Source organism: Lagopus muta, chromosome 1 (assembly GCF_023343835.1).
Source record: "Lagopus muta isolate bLagMut1 chromosome 1, bLagMut1 primary, whole genome shotgun sequence".
Taxonomy (NCBI): Eukaryota; Metazoa; Chordata; class Aves; order Galliformes; family Phasianidae; genus Lagopus; species Lagopus muta.
Window position 1 is genome coordinate 37,284,618 of NC_064433.1, and position 11,744 is coordinate 37,296,361.

The window sequence follows — 11,744 nt, forward strand, 5'->3', positions numbered from 1 at the left end:
CTTCACCACATAGCAAATCCGCACCTCGCTACAAGGTCAGGATGGAGAAATAACTGCACAGCTTCCTGCTAGTTGGGTTAAAGTTGAAAAAAGAGCAAGTGCTCACACTGTCAGTTATCTACTAGTATTTCAAAGCTGGAAAGCCAGAAGGAAGGTTTTGCTAAAAATGACAGAAGTGTCACTGATTCAAGAGCAAAGTTTTCAGATGTAGCTAGCACTTGCAAGGCTAGGCATGGAGAGATCAGGAAAGGGGACAGCAGCCATCATAAATTCAGCTCAGCTAAGAGCTAGCTGACTCTAAGAGAGCGAGGACTTCCCTTTGAAAGAGAGCAGAAAGGAGAGCACATGCTAAACCCTAAAGAGGAACAAAGAGCTGAAACATGAGAGGGGCACGAAGCACGAGATCATCTGAAAGGATTTGCTGGAAAACCATAGCAAAGATAATTTGAGGCAGAAGGAAAAACCCAGAATAAGAAGAAAGAACCAACAGACAGAAAGGATGACAGCTTTGTCTGGGGAAAGCCTTGCTGCAATAAAACTGCTGTCACCAAGAAAGGGAAGGAGCCAAATGGGAAAAGGAGCTCAATGTCATTATGAAATAAAAGCAGCAGGCTTAAATCAAAAAGTCTTTGGAGCAGGGGATGTGTCTAATCATGCGTCGTACAGTGATGGACAGGATGGGGCTTTTTTCTTGACTTGAGCGTCTGGGAGTTGTCAGAAAGCGAACAACACACAACAGAAACTGTGCCAGGACCTGAGATATGCACAGAGAATGTGCAGCTGAGAGTGCTCAGGAAACACATCCCTGAATTTCTCCAAAATGCGTGATTAAAATCATTTTAATATTGTACCTGAGCAGCCAGGCTTTGAGCATTGCGGATCTTTAGGAATGCGCAGTAGTGCCGGTGTGTATTATTCTGAAATGTGGAGATAAAATACTCCCTCAATCTATTTTTCTCTTGTACTAGAATCCAGGCATTATTATGCAGATTTCCACTATAGCAAAATTACAGCAGAATAAATAGCTCTGCTATACACGAAGGGGAATCCTATTACATCTTCAGTAACTCTCAGTAAGCATCATCGCTATTATACCAATTGAAGAGACAGAAAACAATTTTTAATTAAAAATATTTATAGCAGGCATAATACCAACTGCCAGTTTCACTATCCAATGAATGCATTTTGCAGCTGGTACTAATTCTCTCTTATTTCCATGAGGTTAGCCAATATCAGCTGTTCATTAAGCAGAGGACATTTCAGGAGTATCCATATTATAAGCTGTAACTAACTGCAAAGTTCTTCCTTTGACAGATTTCAGGAAATCAAGATTGCTTCACTATGTTATTCTGGGACTTTATAATAAGGAGGTCATTTCCCAGTGATCTGAGTAGGCTGCATCATCAGTTTTATTGAAATCAATCCTACAAACTGCTTTCCAGCAGATAAGAACATTTTAATTAGCAATATATCTTTTGTCTCGTATCCGCAATGGAGTAGGGGGTGGAAAACTGATTGCAGCACATCCTTTATTTTACTGGGGTAGCAGCATAATCAGAAGGTGTCAGCAGAAGCACAGATGAATTAGTTTTGAGATGCAGAGCCTGAGCTGTCAGGCTCCATGGGGGAGCTCACCACAGTCGAGGGCACCAGGCAGGCTAGGGGCATTGCATGGTGCAGCTCTTCTGGCCCAAGGACACCATGACAGTCACCCTGAAGCACTCATGCTTTCTGTGCCAGAAAACAAGTAAGACCTTGGCTCTTGCTCTTTTTTAATGTATGTGTCAGTCAATTTGTTATACGTAGCTGTGGGTACTCTGGAAGCAGCTATGAACCTGTATCCTATGCTGCAGGCAGGGGATCAAGCCCAGACTAACCTCACTCCCATATCTCCATTCCTCCTGTCTCTGTGTGCCTGAAATCCTGAGCTGCAGTAGTGTCCCCACCAGCCTGGTGTCCACGGGGAGCTCTCTCACCATAAAAGCGGTGATTCAGCGGCACAGCTTGTCCTTGGTTCACAGTCATGCGACTCAGAGGGAACTCAGTACGCTGAAGGCTACAGCCCATAACATCTGATATGAAACTCTGTGCTTGATGCATTCACCCCTGAGATAGCCAGTGAGAAATTCCCCTGTGATTTATCAAAGTAGCAGCTGAGAACTGGCAGACAAAACATCTGTTCATAACCTGCCCTGTGACTCGCTAAATCCACATGGTTCTTGTTTTTCACTAAAATATTAGCAGCCAGTTTCAAAACCCAGAATTTAGCAAGCTTTTTTTTAAAACTGAACATCAAGCCTCTTATAAATCTATGAAGTTGTTTAGTACATGTGTATCCTTCCACCCACAGCAGACTTCACAGCACTTTCCCCTGATCCGGATCCACAGCAACCATCTGGAGCCTGGGGGACACAGGCAGGGACACAAAATGCGGAGTGCAGGGCAGCACGAAGTGTCCCAGAGGCAATCTGGGAGGTGATGCCAGGACTTCTTTCAGAGCACTTTGGGCTGTCCCCTTCCCTTACCAAAGTAAAGATTTTAGGTGGCGAGCTTTCTCCAAGTACCGATTTGTACAGGACAGCAGTTTGAGAGGAGCTTGTGCACGGCACAGCTGCCGCATGGGACACTAAGTTTGTTGTAAAGTCATATCCGATGTGGAAGGAAACACAATGGAGCTGGTGGGTGGTGAAGTAGCTGTTAAAACAACCATTTCGGATGAAATATCGCAGACCAAAGTTTGAATGATAAAATTTCGTTTTTGCATGCCACCGGGAGGAAGAAAAGAGGCCATCTGTTCTCCAGGCAGCGCACATTGTTAAACAAACCACTTGCAGCTTGGCAAATCAGAACATTAGAAGGAAAAAAAAAGAAAAAAAAGCCGACTATAGATGAGTATGAATACAAGATGAGTCATTGAAGTTTACCCAAAAGCAATATAAAAATGATGGTCTGTGCCATGAAGCTATGCCAGGGTATTTTCTGGACCTTGGCTGGCTGGGGCAGAGGCCTAGCAGTGCATTCGCCCACCACGGAGCCTGGCCAGGGCCGCTTGGCTGCCGGTGCATGGGGAGCACGCGCGTTAGGCTCAGCAGACAAGGGATGCCATTATCACGTACCTCAGCAGGGCTGTCATGTCAACCAAACAGCCTGTTTTGTTTCAAATGTGACGTCTGACTGGTGAATGAGGCATTTTGGGTGTCCTGGAAAGACTTTATATACAAACCAGCTGGAATCCCATTGACAGGCACAGCCTCTTCCTTCCCCTCTCCCCCCTGCCCTGTGCTCTCAGACAGAACTGGAAGTGACTGAGAAGAGCTCTCAAAGCCTGTGCCTTGGAGCGGTGAAGGCCGCTGGTGCTGAACATCTGACAGTTGTTCATTAAGAGAGACCCCGGGCAGGCACCGCATCACTGAGATGAGCTTTTAATACATGAATGGGAAGTGAGAAAACATATTTGTGGGCATTTCAAAAGGCTGTCATACAAGGAGACACCAAGTCTGAGCAGGTTGGAAAAGCTGTCAAGCGCTTTGGAAATGTCTCAAATGGACTCATGGTTTTAAAGCACAAAGTTGCTGTTGCAGCTTCCAAAGGAAAGTGAGAAACAGAAACAGCGGGCAGGCTGGCTTTCTCCAGCACACAGCCAGGCTATAAGGCAGGGAGGGAAGGTTACCTAGCTCTGCAGCTCCCCGTGCACAGGATCTGCATCCAGCCACCCTAAAACAAGGCAACATTAGTCCTGCCCCCTAGCTGCATAAACTGTTGTCTGGGGCTTCCCAGGTCCATGTAATTCTATTACATCTCATGCCCAATGAAGGAACAATGAATTTTCTAGATGTGAAAAATTACCATATGTTCAAGGACAATTATTAATTGTAAATATGTTCAAACCAAAACTGAAAGTAGACCTCCAATAGCTGAGATAGAAGAATGTTTAAAGTAATGCAAAGTAGAAGCAGAAACATTCGGGAAAGAGCTATTTCTCTGATTTTGGAAGATGCAAGGTTCTGGCTTCTGTAACACAGGCAGAGTGCCTCTTGTGCATCCCAAGTGTCCCAGAAGAGCTGGCTGAGAAGCTTCTAAAATACCAGGGGAACTACAGGAACTTTGAAGCAAGATGATGAGGTGCTAATTGAAGAGGATGTCAAGGATGTCACTAGCTGACAGCTATGGACTGGCTGGTTAATTTCCATCCTACTTCAAACTACGGAGAGGCTTGCTATGAGATTCAGTGATGTACATTTAATTATTGACACCGGTGCTTTGCAAGAACAAACCTACATTATTAATGATATATTTCACTTTTCCAGTGTACAGGTTTGTCTCATAAAAGGCAGTTATGGATATAGGACAGACCCTTAACTCATATGTACTATAACGGACTACATGGATGTTATCTCAAAAAGCTCCACCAACATCAACCAAAATAAAAACCTTGTCACATCACACAAGACACAGCCAGTGGATTAAGACCTTCCTGATAAACAATGAGGAATAACCCTGAAATGAGCTGCCAGATTTGGGATTCAGTCTGCATAGGGCCAACGTAATGTTTTTGTTGAGCATCTAAGAGCAATGCACAGCCAAAGTATGGAAGACGCCCAGGGTGTAAAGCAGATAGGCTGTAATATGGCAGTCATGTAGAGTGTGCTGGGGAACTCACTCAGCTCGAGTCATCCAGACAAGGAGTACTTTAACATAAGATGATGCAAAAACACACACTTGGGAAGAAGGAATGCTAGCTGGACCCCTGTGGGAAATAGGATCCTGGAAAGAAGTGACTGTGTGTAGCTTGTGGGAATTAAAGAAGCACAAGCAATACAGCTGAAGTGGTTGGAACAGTGTTGTGACAAATATATAAATAATTTTTACAAGAATGCAAAAATAAGGATAATTGTTAAATGCTCAGGATAAAAATGTTTTCTCCGCTTCTTCTACACTGAAGACTTGGTGCCTTTCTGGATGATATGCTTTACTCTAACAGCAGCAATTTAGTAAAGTGTATGGACAGTCAAACAGTCTATTCCCAGGCAGTTGTGCTATACTTCGTGCTCCTTTTCTGCCATGAGATCTGTGATCCTTCCAGTTCTCTCCTTGAATTGCATATTAAGGCTTGCACTGTGGAAACCACAACTAGGCTAGGAAATGTCCTCATAAATCACTGTGGCTAAGCAACACTTCTTATTTAGGGTTTGAGGCCATCTCCAAATGAGGAGAGAGGAAATACAGGGAGTCAGCAGGGAAGACAAGTTATGCCAAAAGCATAACAAAATAGCATTAGGGCTGTGGGCATGCAGCAAGCTCAGAGGGACCCAAGGGCACTGCTGATCACATGGGTCAGATGACCCTATTTCAGCAAGTGCTGGACTGAGACATCCTGCCTGCATGGCCCCAGAGCCTTTGGCTGTAGGTTTGGGCAGTGTGCTGATCCTTTTATCACGCTTAAGAGCAGGAACTGCGGTCCTGCCAAAATTAGATAAGGGTTAAACAAAAGACAAGGGCAGCAGCACACACTGCTATCAAACTGAGTGCTTGCTTGTACGCTTACATGGTTGGAAATCATCAGCAAATTAGGTATAAAAAGAACAGGCAGCATGTTCCCAGCTGAACTGCTGTAAATGTCACAGCGCTTATGTTGGCATCGCTTCTTCATTTATATAAAAAAAAAATGAAGAAGAAAGGAGGGAGGGAAGGAGGGAAGGAGGGAAGGAGGGAGGGAGGGAGGGAGGGAGGGAGGGAGGGAGGGAGGAAGGAAGGAAGGAAGGAAGGAAGGAAGGAAGGAAGGAAGGAAGGAAGGAAGGAAGGAAGGAAGGAAGGAAGGAAGGAAGGAAGGAAGGAAGGAAGGAAGGAAGGAAGGAAGGAAGGAAGGAAGGAAGGAAGGGAGGAAGGGAGGAAGGGAGGAAGGGAGGAAGGGAGGAAGGGAGGAAGGGAGGAAGGGAGGAAGGGAGGAAGGGAGGGAGGGAGGGAGGGAGGGAGGGGGGGAGAAAATAAATATAGCAAAGAGGATTGTTTATTGAATGAGAAGAGTCAAACATTTAGCAAAATCTACTCTGCAGGCATCTAATAGTCAGGTATAGCTGATAGCTATATGATGGTTGGAACCTGAATGGTCAAGTCATAACTCTTTACCATCACTGATAAAAATAATTAAATGTGTGAAATATTTTATATTATAGAGCAAATGAGAAAGGAAATAAGGATATGAAAGTGCTTAAGATCCTTATTTGAATCAGAAAATACTTGGAACTGGATGAGGCTTGGGCAAAAATAAAAGTAATACTGCAAAAGGTACTGTATTGCTGCGCTGAGATTAATGGTCTGTCATTATGTTAAGGATCTGCTAATCCACTGTTTGTAAAGAAACAGTGCTTCTCATCAGGTGACAGAACCCAGCACTTTCTCTCTTGCTGCTAACTCAATATTCAAAGGAGCAATTTTGCAGGAACTGTAAGTAAAGTAACAACTATTTCAGCTTAGCATTTTTTAAGGGGAAAATTAAGATTTACAAGTCGTCTTCGGGAGCCTGGCTGAAACATGGCTTTCTACAACCAGCCTCACCCAAAACATTCACAAGCACTTGCTGCTTCCCAAAGCAAGGCCAAATTCTCCTGCTTTCAGTCTGTGGTGAATTCCAAAGTTGGGACAGGTTTGCAAAGCTCTGGGTGCCTGGGTATGACTGTGGGAGGATGTCATGTTTCAGAGCAAGCACTGGGTGGTGCAACAAGGCTCAGCAGTCACCCTGACTGCCAAATTGAAGGGATGAAAACTATGCGAAATACTGGCAGGTGAAATGACTTCCCTGAGAACCAGCTGTATTCTGCAATCACCTGAAAGTTTCTGGAGTACTTCGGCATCCCTTGTTCTGTTGGTGAAGAAAGAAGCAGGATGGGCTGCTCCTGCACTCAGCAATGCAGGCTGGAGACAGGATCCCAAGTTGCCAAAGGGATTTTATGAAACCTTAGTGCAGTGACATCTGCCCATTCAGGACAGCGTGTATGTGTTAAGGAGTCTCCTACGTTGCTTTGAGTACCACAGTGCATCATATGTTCCCTTTCATCCAGGAGGAAAATTTTCTCATAATTTATGACACTGTGTTTCATAGAATCATAGAATCATAGAATCACCAAGGTTGGAAAAGACCTAAAAGATCACCCAGTCCAACCGTTCACCTATTCCCAATAGCTCCCACTAAACCATGTCCCTCAACACAACATCCAGCCTTTCCTTGAACACTCCCAGGCTCGCTGACTCCATCACTTCCCTGGGCAGTCCATTCCAGTGCCTGACCACCCTTTCTGAAAAGTAATACTTCCTGATGTCCAGCCTGAATCTCCCCTGCCGTAGCTTGAAGCCATTCCCCCTGGTCCTATCACTAATGACACAAGAGAAGAGGCCGACCCCCAGCTCACTACAACCTCCCTTCAGGAAGTTATAGAGAGCAATGAGGTCTCCCCTGAGCCTCCTCTTCTCCAGGCTGAACATAACAAACAGGCTGTGACCTCTCTGCTTGGAGGTTCATTCCTGTGGCCACAGGAAGGAGCAGCAGGATGTTTCACAGAACCCTTCACCCTGTCCTTCCTGGGGCACCACAGCTCTCGTCTCTGCCTCATACAAGTGAAGTCAGGGCATACATTGCAATGAGACAACATTTCAATACAGCAACCTACATACCAGGCTCACAGTCTGGGAAAAATGACCACGGCCATGCACACACCCTCCTACAGCAAGAATGTTTCTTCTCATGAAGACCAGTTTTGCCTCCCTGCCCAGCCAGTGGTTCACACTTCAAATTTGGTCTTCAGATGTACTCCACCTTCAGTGCTCCTTCTTCTATAGTGCCAAATCTTAGAGACTTAAAAAAAAAAAAAGTATTGTTTGAATATTGTCTATCAGTGTTTATTCCTTCTGGGCTGCTTTAATGTTCTATGGTAACCTGAAAGTAGGCCATCATGAGTTTGAATTAACTTTCTATTCTCTATTTATATTAAGAAAAAAAAAAATACAGCGAAGTAAAAATCGTACATTTGTTCTTATGTAAATCCTACATCGTATTTATTTAATAAGCCTTGGTCAGCTAAATGCTGTATTTGTTTTAATGGTACATCACATTTCTGATTACCCCTGCATGGCAGGCGTTACAGGGCAGAACAGCCTCCATGCCTGCCTGAGGCCAGGTGCCCACATCCAGCACCCAGCACGCTCAGGGGTAGAGGAGGACAGGGCTCACAGTTAATGTGCAGGCGGGGGCCACATGCAGGGTGCTGCCTAACTACAGTGCAGGTGTTTTTCCCATTGGGGTGGGCAGCCGTTTTCCTGGATGTTCCACATCTGGAGCTGTGCACATCTGGAGGGAGGCACCCATGGAGCCTGTGGCTGAAGTCATTTCACCCCTAAGCTCCACGTCCAAATACAAGAGTAAAATCCCATCTCATGATGGCACAAATCTCATTAGTAGAGCTTTCTTCCAAATAGTGTGTGAAAAGATGAAAGCCCCATGCAGGACACTTTGAACAGATTATGGTTCTACTGGAGAAGGATTTCTGGTATCCCTGCTTGTAAAGCTGTCAGTGAGCTTTATTGCTGCATCCACTTAACCCTGAGCATCAGCTCCAAAGCCTCCGTGATTTGTGAGTGATGTTGGTTTTTCAGATACAAAAAAAACCTGATTTCTACTAAAGGATGTTCTTTGTTCCTCTTGTTGGATAAGCAGAATGTCCTGGCAGTCTTAGCATTTCATCATTAACTGCAAAACAGAGTTTGTGCACAGCTTAGGAAAGATCCGGTGTGAAAAGAAAAATGCATTTGCCTCGTTGCCCCCAAACCCACGCCACCTGTTATTTTTCACAAAATTGTTACCGTGTTTATGAGCCTAAATCAGTATCTTTGGAAAAAATAGTGGCTCAGAGCAGCAAAGGGAACGATAAAAATCCCAGGGTTTTATGAATGAGAGGGATTGTTGGGCCCTGCTGGGCTGAGATCAATGCAGGGCTGGCAGGTGATGCTGCAGCGATGGCACAAATGCTGCCATCTGTCGCTCTGGAGCTCCCAGAGCACAGGAGGCAGCAGGGAATGGCAGCCATGCCCTGACACAAGGTGCTCAAGCAGCTCCCGCATGGTGCTTGGGGCTTACTTCCTCATCTTGTGCTGCCTGTTTGCCCTTGGCTGTTTTGGAGGCTCCAGGGCTCGATGACTTGCATGTGAGCATGGTGTGCTGGGGAGAATGCAGAGCTGAGATACTTGCAGCTGAGCTCCTGAGCATGGAGAAACCCTGAAAGACAAAAGGCTGTAGTTCTCTGCGAGGCCAGTGTCTTAACAACAGAAGCAGAAAGAAAGAGGAGACACCCATGTATGAAAGCAGTCTATTATGCTGTTTTCATTAGTATGTAGGAATACTCATGTTTGCAGGTTTTTTTTTTCCCACTCTGATTCAATGCAGAGGATAGCATAGCTCCAAAATAGCTCATCATTTCCGTTTTTCTTTATATTCAGATAATGTATTTTCAGGTTAGAGGACTTAGCAAGACAATACTGGCTACACATGCAGCACTGCTGGAAATGGAACTTACCCTGAAAATCCATCCCCTGGGGGATGTGATAACTTCTCTCATTATTCCAGCTATTCCTCTCTGACCTTCCCCCCCCCCCATCTTCAGGCACATCACTGCCTCAAGCTGCAGCTGAATCCCCCACAAACACATGGGAACTTCCGACTGTGCTGCCTGCCTACTGTGGGGCTTCAGGGGCGGCCAACTGCAGCTCATTATGGGCAGCAAAACACCAGCCCCAAGGCAGGGACAAGCATGCAGATGAACCTCTCAAAAGATTTAATTATGTAGGAGCAATTTCTATTTTGAAATCCCACAGGATTTCTGTTTTGAAAATCAACTGTTAGAAAAATGCTTTCTCTGCCTTTGTCTCAAAACATTTGTGTCCCTCCTACACTCTCCCTGAATGTGCCTTGTATTTATGGAAAACAGTGCAAGCATCGTGACACTGTGTATTCTGAGCAGCCTTCTTCCTCAAAAGCAGATTCAATTGATTGTGTTGGAGTTTCCTCTGGATGAGAATAAAAGTCAGCTCGGGCCTCACCTCAAAGCTCATCTGGAGTGGTTAACAACACACGGCTAGCTGGGAAAAGGCAAGACAGGAGCTTGCACTGCTAAGCAGAACAGCCTTTGAACTGTTTTTTAATGGTTTTCACCTAGGAAGAACTTCACCAGAAGGAAAATAAGACTGATCAGACAAGCAGAATAAAGATTTCACATTAAATAAACCTACAACTCACAAGTCACTTAGGTCTGGAAAATCTATTAGTGGGTACTTGGAGCCTGTCTGGCTACTGTTGATCAGTGATTAGTCAGGTGGTCTGGTGGTCCAGCAGTTCTTTGCTACATCTGCAGATAAATGTGCTCAATCAGAGCTATTTAGTAATTCAGATCAGCCATGGGCAACCATCACCCCATGTGAAGAAGGGAGCAGATATACAGTGATCTTAAAACACGCTTTCTTTTTATGCATATTCAGAAGATGTACGGGAGAAGGGCAGTTTTTGCGTCACTGAGTGTTGATATAGATGCAAAGCCAAGGCTGGAAGAGAGCCAGGGAGCCAAGTATTTGAATCAGGTGAGCAGGTGTGAAGACCTGGGGCTAGGATCAGGGGATTTTAGGTAACCCAGGTAGGAAGAGGTCTCGGCAGGGCCCTGTGGCCATCAGCCTCCTGCTTGGAGCAGGGTCAGCCCCTTTGCCATCTGCTCATGCACAGCTCACCCTGAGGAGCAGATTGCCTCGCAGCAGAGCTGCCGGGCTCTGCCATGGCCTATCCCTGTGGCAGAGCTGCTTCCTCCTCTGGGCAGTGAGGGCTGCCGTTGGGCAGCTGCAGGCACGGTGTGTGCTGGGGTAGGGACTGCCCTCAGCAAGTGCCTCCATGGCTCTGCAGGCATTAACTGAGACTTTGCACTGAGAGACAAAAAGCCTTATAATGGAGAATGCTGTTTTATTAAATATATTCAATGCAACATGATCTAGTATCCTAACTGATGTGTATGTTTATATACAGCACTCTACAGAACTCAGTAGAACTGTTATTTCTGTAAGCCTGCACGCAGGTATCAGCTGGGGGACTGAGAGAACAGAAAAGCAAACAGGAAGCAAAATGCAGCCCTTTATTTGGATGTGGGAATCATCAGAAGCTGACAGAGGGCTTGGCTCTGCATTAGCAATGGTGAACTGCTGCAACAGGAACCTGTTTTGTTACTGAGGCACACTACATGTCAGCAGACAGCCACATTTTTCTGACTCATCAGCCAATATTAATGAATGACCTGGGGATAAACCAAAATTCCCACTGTACTTCCTTCCTTGAAAGGCTGTGGTTGTTTCTCTTTCCATTCCCCCGTCTCTAGAAACAAATCATGTTGGCAAATCTATACATTTGGTGCATGGAAGATGGCTGAAATAGCTCAGCCTCTATTCCCTGTAGCACAGTACTGTGCCTGCAGCAAGGGTCCACACCAGCTCCTCCCAGAGAAGATGCAGGACCCCAGGGGCAGAGTGGAAACCAAGTGAGGAGCAGAACAGATGGCAAGCAGCATTTGTAGCCTCTCTTTTTTTCACATGAAAACCTGCCTTGTATTTTACAGAAACTGCCCATGACAAAGCATATGCCTATCTCTACGACCTGCTGAATCTCCTTGCCAGTCAGGAAAGTAATTCTGAGCACTGGCATTCTGGGTATATGCATTCACAAT